Here is a 19,006-nt window from a genome sequence, read left to right as displayed (position 1 = left end):
GGGAAGGGAAACAAATAACCCATCCCACATGATAATAATAATCATAGCTATAGTTAATGAACCAGGCACTGTGCTAAGTTCTTCATGTATCTCTTTGCAATCAAATTTCATAAGAACCCTGTTGTCATTACTTTGTTTTAGTAGATAAGAAACTGAAACTTAGAGAAGGCAAGTGACTAGCTCAAGTTTATATTCTGCATAAATGGCAGAAGTAGAATTTGAATGGACGTATATCTAAGTAAAGAGCCAACATCTTTAACCATCATGCTACAATGCAATTTTCAGCAGTAGTTGATCTTGAATTGAGTTGCTTTGCATGTCTAAAAGCTCTACTTCCTTGAATCCCTCCTTCATGCTGCCACCAAAGAGATCCATCTCTGATATAAACCAGATTGTGTTACTGTTCCCTTTGGCTCACGCCTGTAATCCTAGCACTTTGGGAGACTGAGGCGGACGGATCATGAGGTCAGGAAGTCAAGATCATCCAGGGTCAACATGGTGAAACCCCGTCTCTACTAAAATAAAAAAATTAGCCAGGCGTGGGAGGCTGAGGCAGAGGAATCACTTGAATCCAGGAGGTGGAGATTGTAGTGAGCCGAGGTCACGCCACTACAGCCTGGCGACAGAGAGAGACTCCTTCTAAAAAAAAAAAAAAAAAAAAGAGAGAGAAAGAAAGAAAGAAACAAACAAAGAAAGAAAGAAACAAAGAAACAAAGAAAGGTGCTAAATAGCTAAATAGCTCCTAGGTACCTGCCTACCAGATAAAGTCCAAAGTCAACATAACATACACTGAGGGGAAAAATGACTAAATAAAGTCAGGGGATGAACACTTGGGCAGTGAGAAATTAGCCCCCTTGTCCAATTTCTTTCTTTCTTTCTTTTTTAAATTATACTTTAAGTTCTGGGATACATGTGCAGAATGTGCAAGTTTGTTACACAGGTATATACATGCCATGATGGTTTGCTGCACCCATCAACCCGTCATCTATATTAGGTATTTCTCTATCCACCCCTAGCCCCTCACCCCTGATAGGCTCCGGTGTGTGATTTTCCCCTCCCTGTGTTGATGTGTTCTCATTGTTCAACTCCCACTTATGAGTGACAACATGTGGTGCTTGGTTTTCTGTTCCTGTGTTAGTTTGCTGATAACAATGGTTTCTAGCTTCATCCTTGTCCCTGCAAAGGACATGAACTCATCCTTTTTTTATGGCTGCATAGTATTCCATGGTATACATGTGCCACAATTTCTTTATCCAGTCTATCATTGATGGACATTTGGGCTGGTTCCAAGTCTTTGCTATTGTGAACAGTGCTGCAATAAGCATATGTGTGCATGTGTCTTTATAGTAGAATGATTTATAAGCCTTTGGGTATATACCCAGTAATGAGATTACTGGGTCAAATGGTATTTCTCGTTCTAGATCCTTGAGGAATCACCACACTTTCTTCCACAATGGTTGAACTAATTTACGCTCCCACAAACAGTGTGAAAGTGTTCCTATTTCTCCACATCCTCTCCAGTATCTGTTGTTTCCTGACTTTTTAATGGTCACCATTCTAACTGGTGTGAGATGGTATCTCATTGTGGTTTTAATTTGCATTTTTCTAATGGCCAGTGATGATGAGCTTGTTTTCACAGGTTTGTTGGCTGCATAAATGTCTTCTTTTGAGAAGTGTCTGATCATATCCTTCACCCACTTTTTGATGGGGTTGTTTGGTTTTTTTCTTGTAAATTTGTTTAAGTTATTTGTAGATTCTGGATATTAGCCCCTTGTCAGATGGGTAGATTGCAAAAATTTTCTCCCATTCTGTAGGTTGCCTGTTCACTCTGATGATAGTTTCTTATGCTGTGCAGAAGCTCTTTAGTTTAATTAGATCCCATTTGCCTATTTTGACTTTCATTGCCATTGCTTTTGGTGTTTTAGTCATGAAGTCTTTGCCCATGGCTGTGTCCTGAATGGTATTGCCTAGGTTTTCTTCTAGTGTTTTTATGGTATTAGATCTTACTTTTAAGTCTTTAATCCATCTTGAGTTAACTTTTCTATAAGGTTTGAGGAATGGGTCCAGTTTCAGTTTTCTGCACATGGCTAGCCAGTTTTCCCAACACCATTTGTTAAATAGGAAATCATTTCCCCATTGCTTGTTTTTGTCAGGTGTGTCAAAGATGGGATGATTGTAGATGTGTGGCATCTGAGGCCTCTGTTCTGTTCCATTGGTCTATATCTCTGTTTTGGTACAAGTACCATGCTGTTCTGGTTATTGCAGCCTTATAGTGTAGTTTGCAATCAGGTAGCATGATACCTCAAGCTTTGTTTTTGTTTTTTGGGTTTTTTGTTTGTTTGTTTGTTTGTTTGTTTTTTTGTGTGTGTTTTTTTTGGTTTAGGATTGTCTTGGCTATACAGGCTCTGTTTTGGTTCCATATGAAATTTAAAGTATTTTTTTCTAATTCAGTGAAAAAAAGTCAATGGTAGCTTGATGGGTATAGCATTAAATCTACAAATTACTTTGGGCAGTATGGCCATTTTTACAACATTGATTCTTCCTATCCATGATCATGGAATGTTTTTTTAATTTCTTTCTGTCCTCTCTTATTTCCTTGAGCAGTGGTTTGTAGTTCTTGAAGAGGTCCTTCATATTCTTTATAAGTTGGATTCCTAGGTATTTTATTCTCTTTGTAGCAATTGTGAATGGGAATTCACTCATGATTTAGCTGTTTGTCTGTTATTGGTGTAGAGGAATGCTTGTGATTTTTGCACATTGATTTTGTATCCTGAGACTTTGCTGAAGTTGCTTATCAGCTTAAGGAGATTTTGAGCTGAGATGATGGGGCTTTCTAAATAGACAATCATGTCATCTGCAAACAGGGAAAATTTGACTTTCTCTCTTCCTATTTGAATATGCTTTATTTCTTTCTCTTGCCTGATTGCCCTGGCCAGACCTTTCAATATTCTGTTGAATAGGAGTTATGAGAGAGGTCATCCTTGTCTTGTGCCAATTTTCAAAGGGAATTTTTCCAGCTGTGGGTTTGTCATAAATAGTTCTTATTATTTTGAGATACGTTCCATCAATACCTAGTTTATTGAGAATTTTTAGCATGAAGCGGTGTTAAATTTTATCAAAGGCCTTTTCTGCATCTATTAAGATAATCATGTGGTGTTTGTCATTGGTTCTGTTTATATAGTGGATTACATTTATTGATTTGTGTATATCGAACCAGTCTTGCAGCCCAGGGAAGAAGCCAACTTGATCATGGTGGCTAAGCTTTTTGATGTGCTGCTGGATTTGCTTTGCAAGTATTTTATTGAGGATTTGCACATCATTGTTCATCAGGGATATTTGCCTGAAATTTGTTTGTTATCATTGTGTTTCTGTGAGGTTTTGGTGTCAGGATGATGCTGGTCTTATAAAATGAGCTAGGGAGGAGTCCCTCTTTTTCTGTTGTTCGGAGTAGTTTCAGAAGAAATGGTACTGGCTCCTCTTTGTATCTCTGGTAGTATTCGGCTGTGAATCCATCTGGTCCTGGACTTTTTTTGGTTGGTAGACTATTAATTATTGCCTCAATTTCAAAACTGGTTATTGGTCTATTCAGGGATTCAACTTCCTCATAGTTTAGTCTTGGGAGGATGTATGTGTCCAAGAATTTATCCATTTCTTCTACATTTTCTAGTTTATTTGTGTAAAGGTGTTTATAGTATTCTCTGATGGTAGTTTGTATTTCTGTGGGATCAGTGGTGATATCCCCTTTATTGTTTTTTAATGTGTCTATTTGATTCTTCTCTCTTTTCTTCTTTATTAGTCTGGCTAGTGGTCTATTAATTTTGTTATTCTTTTCAAAAATCCAGCTCCTGGATTCATTGATTTATTGAAGGGCTTTTCACGTCTCTATCTCCTTCAGTTAGTTATTTCTTGTCTTAGTTATTTCTGATCTTAGTAACTTCTGATCTTAGTTATTTCTTGTCTTCTGCTAGCTTTTGGATTTACTTGTTCTTGCTTCTCTAATTCTTTTAATTGTGATGTTAGGGTGTCGATTTTAGATCTTTCCCACTTTCTCCTGTGGGCATTTAGGCCATCAATTTCTCTCTAAACACTGCTTTAGCTGTGTCCCAGAGATTCTGGTATGTTGAGTCTTTGTTCTCATTGGTTTCAAATAACTTATTTTATTTCTGCCTTAATTTTGTTATTTACCCAATAGTCATTCAGGAGCAGGTTGTTCAGTTTCCATGTGGTTGTGCAGTTTTGAGTGGGTTTTTAAATCCTGAGTTCTAATATGATTGCACTGTGTTGTGAAAGACTGCTCTGATTTCCATTCTTTTGCATTTGCTAAGGAGTGTTTTACTTCCAATTACATCATCAGTTTTAGAATAAGTGTGATGTAGTGCTGAGAAAAATGTGTATTCTGTTGATTTGGTGTGGAGAGTTCTGTAGATGTCTATTAGGTTCACTGGGTCCAGAGCTGAGTTCAAGTACTGAACATCCTTGTTAATTTTCTGTCTCATTGATCTGTCTAATATTGATGGTGGGGTGCTAAAGTCTCCCACTATTATTGTGTGGAAGTCTAAGTCTCTTTGTAGGTCTCTAAGAACTTGCTTTATAAATCTGGCTACTGCTGTATTGGGTGTATATATATTTAGGATAATTAGCTCTTCTTGTTGCCTTGATCCTTTTACCATTATGTAATGCCCTTCTTTGTCTCTTTTGATCTTTGTTGGTTTAAAGTCTGTTTTATTAGAGACTAGGATTGCAACCCCTATTTTTTCTTTGTTCTTGTTTTTGTTTTTGCTTTCCATTTACTTGGTAAGTATTCTTCCATCCCTTTATTTTGAGCCTGTGTGCATCTTTGCATGTGAGATGGGTCTCCTGAATACAGCACACCAATATGTCTTGACTCTTTTTCCAATTTGCCAGTGTGTGTCTTTTAATTGGGACATTTAGTCCATTTACATTTAAGGTTAATATTGTTATGTGTGAATTTGATCCTGTCATGATGCTAGCTTGTTATTTTACCTGTTAGTTGATGCAGTTTCTTCATAGTGTGAATGATCTTTATAGTTTGGTATGTTTTTGCAGTGGCTGGTACCAGTTTTTCCCTTTTATATTTAGTGCTTCCTTCAGAAGCTCTTGTAAGGCAGGACTGGTGGTGACAAAATCTCTCAGCATTTGCTTGTCTGTAAAGGATTTTATTTCTCTTTCACTTCTGAAGCCTAGTTTGGTTGGATATGAAATTCTGGGTTGAGAATTTTTTTCTTTAAGAATGTTGAATATTGACCCCCACTCTCTTCCGGCTTGCAGGGTTTCTGGAGAGAGATCCACTGTTAGTCTGATGGGCTTCCCTTTGTGGGTAACCAGACCTTTCTCTCTAACTGTCCTTAACAGTTGTTCTTTCATTTCAACCTTGGTGAATCTGACGAGTATGTGTCTTGGAGTTGCTCTTCTTGAAGAGTATCTTTGTGGTATTCTCTGTATTTCCTGAATTTGAATGGCCTGTCTTGTGAGGTGGGAAAGTTCTCCTAGATAATATCCTCAAGATTGTTTTCCAACTTGGTTCCATTCTTCTGTCACTTTCAGGTACACCAATCAAACACAGATTTGGTCTTTTCACATAGCCCCATATTTTAAGGTTTGTTCATTCTTTCTATTCATTTTTCTCTAATCTTGTCTTCACCTTTTATTTCATTAAGTTGATCTTTGGTCTCTAATATTCTTTTTTCTGCTTGGTCAATTTGGCTATTGATACTTGTTTATGCTTCATGAAGTTCTAGTGCTGTGCTTTTCAGCTCCATCAGGTCACTTATGCTCCTCTCTAAACTGGTTATTCTAACTAGCAATTCCTCTAACTTTTTTTCAAGGTTGTTAGCTTCCTTGCATTGGGATCGAACATACTCTTTTAGCTCAAAGGAGTTTGTTATTACCCATCTTCTGAAGCATACTTCTGTCAATTCATCAAACTCATTCTCTGTCCAGTTTCATTCCCTTGCTGGCAAGGAGTTGTGATCCTTTCAAGGAGAAGAGGCCTTCTGGTATTTGGAATTTTCAATTTTTCCTCATCTTTGTGGATTGATCTACCTTTGGTCTTTGATGTTGGTGACCTTCAGATGCGGTTTCTGTGTGGTTGTTCTTTTTGTTGATGTTGATGCTGTTCCTTTCCCTTTGTTAGTTTTCTTTCTAATAGTCAGGCCCCTCTACTGCAGGTCTGCTGGAGTTTGCTACAGGTCCACTCCAGACCCTGCAGTGGAGGCTGCAGAACAGCCAAAATTGCTGCCTGTTCCTTCCTCTGGAAACTTCATCCCAGAGGGTCACCCAGCAGATGCCAGCCAGAGCTCTCCTGTATCAGGTGTCTGTCCCCTGCTGCTGGGAGGTGTCTCCCAGTCAGGAGGCATGGAGTTCAGGGACCCACTTGTGGAGGCTTAGCAGAGCTTCAGCATTGTACTTGGAGATCCACTGCTCTCTTCAGAGCCAGCAGGAAGGAACGTTTAAGTCTGCTGAAGCTGCACCCACAGCCACCACTTCTACTAGGTGTTTTTTCCCAGGGAGATGAGAGTTTTGATCTATAAACCCCTCACTGAGGCTTCTTTCTTTCTTTCAGAGATGCCCTACCCAGAGAGGAGGAATCTAGAGAGGCAGTTTGGCTATAGCAGTTTTTTGGAGCCATGTTGGGCTCTGCCCAGTTCAAACTTCCTATTGGCTTTGTTAACACTGTGAGGGAAAAACTGCCTATTGAAGCCTCAGTAATAGTGGACACCCCTCCCCCCACCAAGCTCAAGTGTCTCAGGTCTACTTCAGATGGCTGTGCTAGCAGCGAGAATTTCAAGCCAGTGGATCTTAGCTTGCTGGGCTCCATGTGGCTGGGATCCTCTGAGCTAGATGACTTGGCACCCTGGGTTCAGCCCCCTTTCCAGGGGAGTGAATGGCTCTGTCTCGCTCGCATTCCAGGCACCACTGGGGTATGAAAAAAACCCTCCTGCAGCTAGCTCAATGTCTGCCTAAATGGCCACCTAGTTTTGTGCTTGAAATCCAGGGCCCTTGTGGTATAGACATCTGAGGGAATCTCCCACTCTGTGGGTTGCAAAGACCATGGGAATATCATAGTATCTGGGCTGGAGTGCACTGTTTCCTCATGGCACAGTCCCTCATGGCTTCCCTTGGCTAGGGGAGACAGTTCCCTAACCCCTTGTGCTTCCTGGGTGAGGCAATGCCCCACTCTGCTTTTGCTCGCCATCCAAGGGCTGCACCCACTGTCTAACCAGTCCCAGTGAGATGAGCTGGGTACCTCAGTTGGGAATGCAGAAATCACCTGCCTTTTGCATTGATCTCAGTGAGAGCTGTAGACCAGAGCCCATTAACAGTCATTTTCTAAGTGAATTTAAATTTTTACTTTTTCAGGGCAATAAATATTTTATCTCAAATCCTTGAGACTTTGTCTCTTGACTTAGGGTCAGTGAGTTATGAAAATATTTGTCTCTTTGTCAAAATAAATGTAAGAGTTGATGAGTCTGTATAAGGTTGAGCAATATCCCCAAGCTCATAGCCTCGTGCTTTGACTCTTAAATTGCTCCTAAGTGCTACTTGACCTTTGCAATGATCATTCTTCCCATATGCTGATGGGCAAAGGAGAATGAGTAACACTTAGAGAAAATGAGATCAATAGATAACTACTCTAAATTGCACACAAAGCCCATTGCCATGCCTGGAATATAAATCGTGGAAAAGAAACCCTTTCTGAAATATACCACCATTGTGACCTCAACACAGTAATCTTAATGGTTTAGACTGCATTAGCAAAATAAACAAAAATTATTTCCTGCATTGTCACAAAGCTATTCATCTTTGTGTTCTTTTTATTTTTATATTGACAAGCTTGTCTGGAAGACCAAAGCTGTCTAACCCTTTCTTAGGAATAGGAAGAGAGGCCAGCAGAAATAAAGTCTAACCATTCAGATTAAGGCTCTTTGATGCCCCAGCACAACTGTAACACAGAGAGGTGCAAATTAGCATGTATTGAGGACCTCTGATATGCGTAGATCCTCTACGTAGTGTAGTAGGCAGAATAATTGCCCACCACCCTGAAATGTTCTAATTCCTGGAACCTTAAAATGTTTCCTTATATGGAAAAGGGATCCTTGTAGATGGATCTTGAGAGGATGAGACTATCCTAGATTATCCAGGTGGGCCCTAGATGTAATCACAGGTGTCCTCATAAGAGAGAGGCAGAGGCTGTTACACTGAAGAAGATGAGAAGATTATGTGGCCATGGAAGCAGAAATTGCAGTGATGCAGTCACAAGCCAAGGACTGCCAGAAGCTACCAAGAGCCAAAAGAGACAAGAAACCGATTCTCCTCCAGACCGTCTAGAGGAGTGCAGCTCTCCTGGAATCTTGAATTCAACCCACTGATACTGATTTCAGACTTCCAGTCTTCAGAACTATAAGAGAATAAATTTCTGTTGCATTAAGTCACCGAGTTTGTGTTAATTTTTATAGCAGTCACAGGAAACTAATACACATACGTTATTTCATTTAATCCTCATGACAAGTGTTTGGGGTAACTATCATTTCTCATTTAAAGATGAGGAAGTGAATGGTCAGAGTAAGTGTCCTAAGTCACCTGACAAATTAGTAGAAAAGTGAAGCTGAAGGAAACTCCAAAGCCCAATTTCTTTTTTAGCCTGTACTCCAGTCACACCAATCTACTCAGATGTCTTTTCACATCTTCCTACTCCCCATGTTCTGCTCCCTGAGCCACATGCCTTCTCATACTTGACCTTCAGGACATGGGTCACTCCACCTTCTTTCCTAGCTTCCATCCCTGGCTTGGGAGTCTCATTAGCATGCTCCTTTGCTATGGTCTCACACATAAAATTGTCCTTTGGCTGGTGTCTCCCTCACTAGGCTAGGAGATCTTCTTCCTCAGGGACCATGCCTTTATCTTTGCTCTCTAAGTTTACTTGGTGTTTGGTACACAGTATGTGCTAAAAGAATATTTTCTGAATGAATGATGTGTGCTGTGACAACTCCTAATAAAAACCGGAATAAATAAGTTAACAGTTGTGAGAGTGAGGGACTTTGGAGTCTCATGCTTGAACAAGATGAGATGCAAGATGGGGAGCCATGCCTTTTTATTTCTCTATGCTGCCTTGCTTTCTTCATAGGTAAATGGGTATAATAATGATATCTACTTTGTAGAGTTAATGTGACAATTAAATAAGTTAACATATGTAATGGGCTTAGAACAATGACTAGCATGGAATAAGAGCTATGCAAATATCCTCTACTTTTAATTTTTATCACCTCTTTATTGCTCATGAAGGGGAAAGGCTTTTCTTGAAAGTAAATGAATAAATGGTCTAGGAAGTTTTGAAGCTGCAACCAATTTTTATAATATTATTTGGCAGAAAACAGAATCAATCTCAAGAAGAAGACAAATTTAACCCTGAAATGGCTATTTAGCTCAGCATCAGTATTGTAAGATAAAACTCAGAAGGTCAGTGGCTATGTAGTCATTCACTCAAAATGAAAGCAGATAAACTAGCATTTTGGAAATACAAAGATACACCACTCTTTGGAATGTCACTGGGGATTTTCCATCGTGGTATATTAGTGTTTCTGAAGTGAAAGAAACCCTGTTGACTCTGAGTCTTGATGTTGCATTAATCTCTCAATACTTTGATATTTCTAGATTAGCCCCTGCTAGGAACTCAATCTACCACTTTGTTTCTCACTGATGAAAAAATTGATCTAATGTGAAACATGTGAAGAAAGCACAGCTCTTCAGTTTGCATGTGTGAAACCTGAAGTTGTCTTTAATTGGTTAGAAAGTTTTTATATCATGAGTGAAAAACAAGGCTTTTCAGGAGATACACAGATGAAATAATAAACACACTAGAGAGTTTTGAGACTTTTTTGTTTTATCTTCATTTCTGGTCTCACAAAGTAAACACAAGATTTTTTCACAGTGAACACATATGTCAGGGCACAAGGAGGTACAGCTTAAGATCTAGGATGAAGAGACCATTGCCTGAACTTAAGTAAACAAAAATCCCATTGTAATTCATGGACATTACTAACTTGGAAGCAAGTGACACACATATAGTCTTGTAGTTTTGCAGCTATTCCCTCCTTGGTTTCAGATAAAATGTTAGTTTCACTAAAGGGAAAATACTAGTCCATTTCCTCTTCGAATAGGCTTATTGTGCACCAAATTCCTGTATTAGGAGCTTAAAAATACCTTTGTATTTTTATTTAAGAGTTTTTGTTTTTTTGGTCGACTGAAATATATTATGACTATAGACTCTGAGGCACATGTTCAGATCAGAAGGGACTAAAGTATCGGGTCTATCTAATATACAGTTTTTCTCCACAGTCATTGCCAAAGGGAAGGGACCAGGAACAGCCACTGATCTCTTCCCATAATGAATCATCACTGATATAGAGGTAAGATGCTGCTGACAGGCTGAAGGAGGTAAGATGCTGATGACAGGCTGAAGGAAGAAGACAAATGGTTAGGATCTGAACAGGACAGAAGAGTGGTAGCAATCTGAACGTAATAGTGTATAGACTCAGCAGCATTTTAGAGGAAATATCGACAAGATTTGTAAACTGATTGGATAAGGCAAGTATGAGGGTTCAGTAGAGAGATGAGTTATAGATGACAGGCTACCAGGTGAGAAAAAAAATGGATAGGTGGTGATGACATGGACAAATAAAGGAAGCTCGAGAGATGGGTGAGGGGAAGGTAAATATCATGGGAAATAGGGAGATAGAATTTGCTTCTGAAGATGTTGAAGTTAAGGTACTTAAGATACCAAGTAAATAGGTGGAAATTCAGAACTGATGCTGGAAAGAGTGGTCAGGGCTATGGCTTCAGATTTTTTTCTCAGTAATATTTCGAGTATTTTTTATAGGACTGGCCATACATTAAATAGTCTTTTCTCACCATTTTCACTCTTTACTCACACAACAGCTCTGCAAGTATAAGCAAGATGCATTTATTATTTTTATTTCATATAAAAGGAAACCAAAGCTCAGGGAGGTTAAATAATTTGCCCCCAAACCCCAAGGAGAGATAATGTCAAAGCCAGACCAGACCTATAACTTTTGAAATTTATGTTGATAATTTCCTAGATGCTATGCACTGGGAAACTGAAGTCCTACATTTATTGCTTGCAAATATAGATTGCACCTATTGCACAAAGGTGACACATAAAGCTATGCATGTTGATACATTTCCTTGAGGACTGTCTAGCAGCCAGGGCAGGAAAAGAGGAATAGAATGGTTAGAGAGGGAAGAGTAGAAGCAGGAAGGAACTAAAGTCACAGAAAAAAAAAGAAACTCAAAGACCAAGGGGTAAAGGACTGTCAACAGTATCAAAGATTGTTTCTTCCCTAATTTCCTTCCACTTCCCATGTCAGTCCCATCCAGAGTGGGCATAGATGAGTTATCTCACAGTTAGATGTGTGAATACTCTTGCACTTTACATAAAATATCTCTGCTGATGTGAATACAGCACATGTGTGTTTCCAACTTCAGCTCCTTTCCCACAGCTTCAAAGATTTAGCTTGAGAGTTACTTGAATATTTTAAGCTCTACCTCCCAGAGATAAAGCCATCAGTAAATTTCACAAGATTCCACATGTAACCTTTAGTCATAGATCAATATGTAATAACATACTTTTAAATGTAGATCACATCGGAGAGGCCATGTCTACACAACAACAAACAGATGTTTTGGCAAAGAGAAGACTCTTACTATGTTTATAAGTAACAGTATCTCATGGTGAGAACCAGTTCTGACTCTTCCCTCATCTCTGTTTTCAGTTTTATTTTAAAGCATTTGTTTCTGATACAGAGAGGTAAGTAAGAGGTCTTATTTCTCTTTTTCTACTTTATTCTTTTCTGTCACAGCTTCTAGACAGTCCCAAAGGGAAATTTATCAATGCACATCCCTTTATGTGTCACCTTTCTACAATAGATCCAATAGGGAAGTAAGAGGCTTTCAAAAAGCCAGGTTTCCTTTTAAAGTTGGCAAACAACATGCAAAAGAAAAGCAAAATGGGTCGAGTCAAACAATTTAATGAATTCAATATGATGAATGTTTCGAGTGGTTTCTGTGTATAGAGCACAATCTTAAGTACTCTAGGGATAAAAACATCTAAAAATATATCCTTCAAAGATTGTAGCTTTGATAGAGATAATAGTGCCCACAAAATGTTCTGTTTGCTCTCCTGAATTTGTCAGCCCCTTTGTAGTTAGGCAAGGCTGTGTGGCTAGTCCTGCCAATGATCTGTGGGTATAAGGCCAAAGCATGGCTGGCTCTTTACCCCTCTGTCTCTTCTCCCGTTGCTTGACACTCACTAAGGCTATTTTAGATGGGATCATGCCACAGTGAGAAAGCCTCTACCACCTGGAATCCTGAGTACCTGGATCAGATCTTCCCACTGTCTCATGTCAAACATATAGTGTTACAAATATTTTTTTTTTTCCTCCAGTTAAGCACCCAGCTGATGTCTAAGCAGGGCCAGAAATCTAGTCTGTACTCTGCTCTCCAGGCTACATACTCTTGTGCAGAGCTCTAACTGCCAGGGAAGGGGTGCCTTTGTCAAATTTGCACAAAGAATCTTCAGAGACTGTGGTTGACCCTGGCAGGAAACACATATTTTAATTTGATTAAATCCTCACAGCATCTACAGTATACCAAACACAAACTGGTGGGGAGAGAAGGGTCTTCAGAAAGTGCCTCAAAAAAATAATAGCAGTCTTAATTTTAAATCTCTTGTGAAGAAAAGTTTGAAATCTCTTCTGAAGAGTTAAAAAAAACCTATTAAAAAGTAGATGTAAAACAGAGAACAGAGGACAAAGTACTATAAAAATAGTGGATTTTTTTGTTTGTTTTTACTCATCTCTAAGACACAGAAGACATAAAAGCATTCAGGTTCTATGGAAAAAGCAAACTCAAAATGCTGTGTGATAACAAAATATGTTTTTATGCATCTCACATCTACAAAGTATATCTAACCACTGGGATCACAAAGTATTAAGGCAATTAAAGGATCTGCCACCTAACATGATATTACCACATGATTAGAAAAAGCCTGTGTAAGCTTTCTTGCCAAGTCCAAGTCATCAGCAACATATGAGTTTATTCTCTTTTTATGTCAATGTTCCTAGAAATAAAGTATTTTCTCAGTGATACGGTAGAGAAATTATGGTTGTCTGGGAATTTTCGCTTCCCTCTCTTTCTCCTTTTCTCCCTTCCATGAAGAGTGATTATGGACGCCAAGGCCTCTTTCCTGCTACTTCTCTGGCATCTCCCTGCATGCAAAAAAGAGGAATGATGCAGATATAGTCATGCAATATAGTGGATAAATAAGTTATTCCTACTTAGTAGATGTAATAAAAGTCATACATTTTAAAGTGCTGCCTTTTGTACATGATAAAACTCAATAGGTGAAGGATTTCTATTTGTCATTTAATGTCTCCATTCCTAAGCTCTTCTCTCAAGAGCTTTCCATACCACTTGGGCAACATGCTTCCATTACAACCCAGCCCACTAAGAAGCCCAAGCCAAAGATTCATGTAAAAATCACCCTCAAATGTCCTCCTGGTGTGCAAGTCTTCAATGGCATTTTTATCTGTATTTAACCAATATTGCCTTTCAGTCTCTTTGTATTGATATATTTATGGCTATCATAGCTGTATGCATTGTAACTAGATGAATGGAACTAAGTTTATAACGATCAAAACCGTCTTTAAGTATATGTTGTCAATATTTCAAAATGTTCTAAGCACAGAGATGAGTGTACACTCCAAAGCAATTTATGGTTTTTAAATTATGAAATACTTGAACTAAGGACAGATTGCTGATTAATGAATGTTTGTAAGTAGTCTGAACTGCAGAGGTAAAAAAATACAAATAAGTCAGTTGATGCAAACTGTGTATTTTAAGGAAATACTCTTTATCCTGTTGAGGACAATTTCTTCTTGAATATCGAAGGCACTGGGACTAAAACCAGACGCATGAAGTCCACACTTGAAGTTGTCAATGAAAAGAGTCAAACTCTGTAAGATATTTTAAGAGATTGATTCTGAGCCAAATATAAGTGACCATGGCCCATGACACAGTTCTCAGGTCTTGCGAACATGTGCCCAAGGTGATCAACATACAGCTTGATTTTCTATATTTTAGGGAGACATAAGATATCAATCAAATACATCTGAGAAATACATTGATTTGGTTCAGAAAGGTGGGACAATTCAAAGTGGGGGCTTCTAGGCTATAGGCAAGTTTAAACATGTTCTGGTTGACAATTGGTTGAGCTTATCTGAAGACCTGAAATCAATAGAAAGGAAGTGTTCAGGTTAAGATCCAGGATTGTGGGGAATAAGTTTTATTGTGCAGAGGAAACTCTCAGATAGCAGGCTTTAGAGAAAGCAGGTTGTAAAATATTCCTTATCTGACCTAAAAGGGTCCCCGTCTCTTAGTTGATTATCTGCTGGATCTGGAAAGGAAGAAGGAAAACAAAGGGGAAAGGGATTCTCTATAGAATGTGTTTTTTTCCCACAAGAGACTTTGAGGGGCAATTTCAAAGTAGGGCAAGGAAATATATTTTGGGGTAAAACATTTGATTTTCTTTCTTGTTATGCCAGAGTCAGACTGGAAAGTAAGTCACCACATACAGGGTTAAATAAAACCCATCTGACAAGAATTTATGTCCTGTAGGGCATGACTTCCCAGACCCCTTAGATAGGAATTTGGGCAAGATTTAAAAAAAAAAAAAAAAAAAAAAAAAAAATCAGAGCTTAGTCCTCAGTTCCCGCTCTTGGTTAAAAGGCATTCCATAGAATGCACATGCAGGCCAGCAAACAGCAGCAGATCCTACAGCGCTAGGAAGGCTCATTCCGAGAGTTGTCTAATTTGACCATCTAGCAGGGTCCCACAGTGCTAGGAAGCCTTGTTCCTGGAGTCCTCTGATTTGATGGTAATAGTTTGAAGCATTAGCGATTTGAAATTAGGGGAAGGACACGGCCTGACCTGATGTAATAGCCAATTCTTTAAGGGGTGAAATGGTCAGGCTTACGGTTTAGCCAAAAAAAAAAAAAAAAAAAAAGCCGGATCACATCTATTTTCTGAGCTATCATTACCTGGGTCTTTAATTGTGCCTTTCCTTCTGCTGTATTTGGCATAACATTTACAAGAAAATGTCTATCATAAAGACAGTGAAGATTTGGGCATCCAAGGTTATAGGTGGACTCAGAGGGCAATTAACAACCCCATCGCCAGAAAGAAAACCCTGAATGCATCATCATATTCTTTGATCAGATCCAAAATGTGTTTACCTTCCTTATTAAGGGTTATTTGAACCCTACGATAAATCTGATTTGGAAATTGTGGGACCAACATTGAATTATAATTTAATAAATTTAATCTCTTTTCTGGCTAGTTTATCTCCATAAGTATAGCATCCTGAGGAAGATGTAAATTAAATGCAAGAAACGCCTGGTCCTTGGTATCTAAATTATTATAGACTTGTTAACAGCAGACAAATCTATTCCCCCACCCCCACTTTTGTATTGCATCATATACTGGTATTTGGGAGACAAAAGGTTTTGTCACATGAAAGGTCATATAATTCTACAGTGTCATTTTTTTTTCTTGGCAGGACTCCGTATGACTGAGGGCCTTAAGGGTCAAAAGATTTATAGCCAATTAATTGTTCTAGGCCAGGTAAGAATGGATGTAGACAGGTATTCATTACTTCTGAAAATTATTATTTTAAGTAAAGTTTTAAAAAACTGACAATACTGTGGCACTGTGAAATCCATCATCATATTTATGCTGAAACCAGGTTTCCTTCAGGCTCCTTCTAGCTAGTGAAATGTTCTCCCTGGGGCCTGAAAGCTTAAGATAATGAATAAGTCTCCCTTTTCAGCCCCAGTCCCAAGGTGCAAGATGACTTGCGCAAGCAGTGAGTGTCAGCAAGATAGCAAAAGCAGGAAGAGAGCTGGCAAGAAGACTTGTACCCCCTGAAGATCAAGAGAGAGGCATAGCAGTTACATCAGACTGAGACACCTCCTGTTTATAGGAGACTGTAAAACCCCTGCCCCGTCCTCATTTGGGGGTGACACCATTTTAGGCCTCAGCCAGCCTGCACCCAGGCACTCACTAAAACAGAGTGTTGCTCTACACCGCCTTGTGTTTTTGTTGGTGCACTTTTGGGGTTCGAACCAATACAAGAGCCTTGTGTCTGGTGCCGAAACCCAGGAGGGGCTCCAGTCCATGTCCCCGGTGGACCTACCCCTCCACCCCAGAGAGCAGGTCACAGCAGCCAGACAAAGGAAGCTCCTCAGTCGTCTCTCTGTGCATGCACATCAGTCATTGATCTCGCCTACTGGTAAGTTTCCCCGGGAGCCCGGTTAACAGGAAAAAATCCGCATGGCCTCTTTTGGTTTCTCTGGTTTGAAAATCCAGTGTTGGTCCAAGAACGCTCCCGGCAGGTGCCAGGCACTCGCTGATCATCTGGTTTTAGGGAGAGGCCTCTAAGTCATTTGATCCCATTCTGGGAATGAAAAAGGCAGCGGTGACAATTGCTCCTTTTATTGTCTCCCTCTGGCTGTCCAGGATGGTCTCCTTTTCCCTGTTCTCCCAAGCTGACCCTCTGTTATGGGAAATTCCCAGTCTTCCATTCCAAAGGCCAGCCCTCTAGGTTGCCTGTTAAAAAAACCTACAAACCTTAGGCCTCAGGCAAGATATCTGCCCTAAATGCCTTGTCTTTTTTTGCAATTCAGTCTGGACACAAAACAAATTGGATAATGGGTCCAAATGGCCTGCAAATGGAACATTCGACTTTACAATTTTAACTGCTTTAAGCAATTATTGCTGATCATTGGAGAAATGGGGAGGCCTTTTTGTCCAGGCCTTTTTGCACTCAGATCACAATGTGACCTCTGCAATTCTTGCTCACCTGTTCAAATCCTTCTCCATTCTTGCCACCCAGATCACCTTTCTCCTCCCGACCACACCTCTTTTTCCTCCATTGATCCAGCAGACTGCTGCCTACCCCTCCCAACCCCTACCTCTCCTTCTCAACCATCTTCTTTAACCCCCCAGCCTCCTCTTTATCTTCTCAGCCGCTGTCTTCCTGGTAGCCATTTTCCCAGCCGCCATCTTCCCAGGCAGGAGTATCCACTTCTTTTTTCTACACCATCCCCTCCTCAGGACAATTCTAGGATTGCCTGTACCCATTCTTCTCCCACATCGCCCTCTCATGAGGCTTATAAACCCATCCTGCCACCTTTCCCCTCTATCTATCCTCTACTGCCTGTTCATTCAACCCTACTTCCCCCTTCAAACCCTCAGCAAGAAGGACTTCCAGGTTCTTCCTTCTCTCCCACCCATACTCAGGCGCCATCTTTGGCCCATGCTCTACCCTTACTTCAGTGCCTGTGCTGCAGTGCCCCCTTTGGGAAGTAGCAGAAACAGAAAGTGTTGTTAGAGTTCATGTTCCCTTCTCCCTCACTGCTTGCTCTCAAATTAACGAAGGACTTGGTTCATTACCAGAAGACCCTACCTCTTACATTAGAAAGTTTCAGTACCTTACCCAGTCTTATGAACTAACCTGGCATGATCTCTATGTTATGCTCTCTTCCACCCTCACCCCAGAAGACCTGGACCTTATCTGGACCCTAGCTCAGGCACATGCTGATACATCACCAAGCTCCTGCCCTACCTACTGGTGCAGAGGCAGTCTCCAACCAGTATCACCACTGAGTTTATCAAGATGGAGCCCCTGGATGCCACCATCGAGGCCACATGATTGTGTGTCTCCTTGCAGGACTCAAAAAGGGTGCCCATAAAGCAGTCAACTATGAAAAACTTTCAGAAATCACCCAATGTCCTGTCAAAAACCCAGCCCTTTTTCTCTCTCATTTAACTGAAGCCATAAGAAAGTACACCAACCTAGACCCAGCTAGCCCAGAAGGAACCACTTTTAAAACTTTGGTTCATCTCCCAATCCATATCCGATATTTGATGCCAGCTTCAGAAGCTTGACGACGGCCCTCAAATCCCACAACGAGACCTTCTGAATTTAGCCTTCAAATTCTTTAACAATCATGATGAGGAAAGTAAAAGGAAAAAACAGGCAGATTTTCAAATGCTTGCCTCTGTCATCAGGAGCCCCACAGGGCCATGGGGCCACAGCTCCACACGGAAGCCTCCTAGCAATCCATCTCCACCTGACACCTGTTTCAAGTGTGGCAGTGAAGGCCACTGGTCCAATCAATGTTGAAACCCAGGTAAGCCCACCAGCCTGTGCCCCCTCTGCAGAGGACCCCACTGGAAGTCAGACTGTAAGCAGCCCCCACAAGGACCACACCCATCCCTTCCTGAGCTGGCCGAAACCTACTCAGATCTCAGTGGCCTTGCCACTGAAGACTGATGGTGCCCTGGAATGGATGCCCCAGCAACTACCATCTCTTAATTTGAGCCAAGGGTAACCCTGATGGTGGCAGGTAGGCCCGTATGTTTTTTGAATTAATACTGGGGCAACCTAATCTGTTTTATCTAATTTTTCAGGACCCACCCAGTCCTCCCAAGTCTCTGTTGTGGGAATTAAGGACCAGTCTCCAAACCCCGAGGTCCTCTCCACTTTTCTACTCCCTGCACACCTTTTCTTTCACTCACTCTTTTAAGTCCTGTCCTCATGCCCAACTCCACTCCTAGACAGAGACATCCTTTCAAAACTCCAGACTATTCTCTACTTCCACATTCCCCATAGTACTCAACGCATCCACCTAGACACCTCTGGTACTTACAGCTTTCTTCTACTCCAACCTCCCACCCTAAAACACGCAACCTTTCCTCATCCCCTATCTGTACTTCACCCCACTGTTTGGGATACTTCTACACTCTCAATCACAGAACATGACACCCCCGTCCACATTACCCTTAAAGAGCCCACCCAGTTCCTATCACAGAAGCAGTATCCAATCCCCCAAGCAGCTCCTCTAGGCCT

At 40.5% G+C, this 19,006-nt stretch overlaps 1 pseudogene; it reads left to right on the top strand.

Moving 5' to 3' along the window:
• Positions 1-10,713: 10,713 nt before the first annotated feature.
• On the top strand, positions 10,714-18,488 carry LOC139363961 (transcription factor NF-E4-like; annotated as a pseudogene).
• Positions 18,489-19,006: the final 518 nt, after the last annotated feature.

Source organism: Macaca nemestrina, chromosome 6, assembly GCF_043159975.1.
Source record: "Macaca nemestrina isolate mMacNem1 chromosome 6, mMacNem.hap1, whole genome shotgun sequence".
NCBI classification, from domain to species: Eukaryota; Metazoa; Chordata; class Mammalia; order Primates; family Cercopithecidae; genus Macaca; species Macaca nemestrina.
Note: the sequence above shows the minus strand (reverse complement) of the source record. Positions and strands in the feature narration are given on the sequence as shown.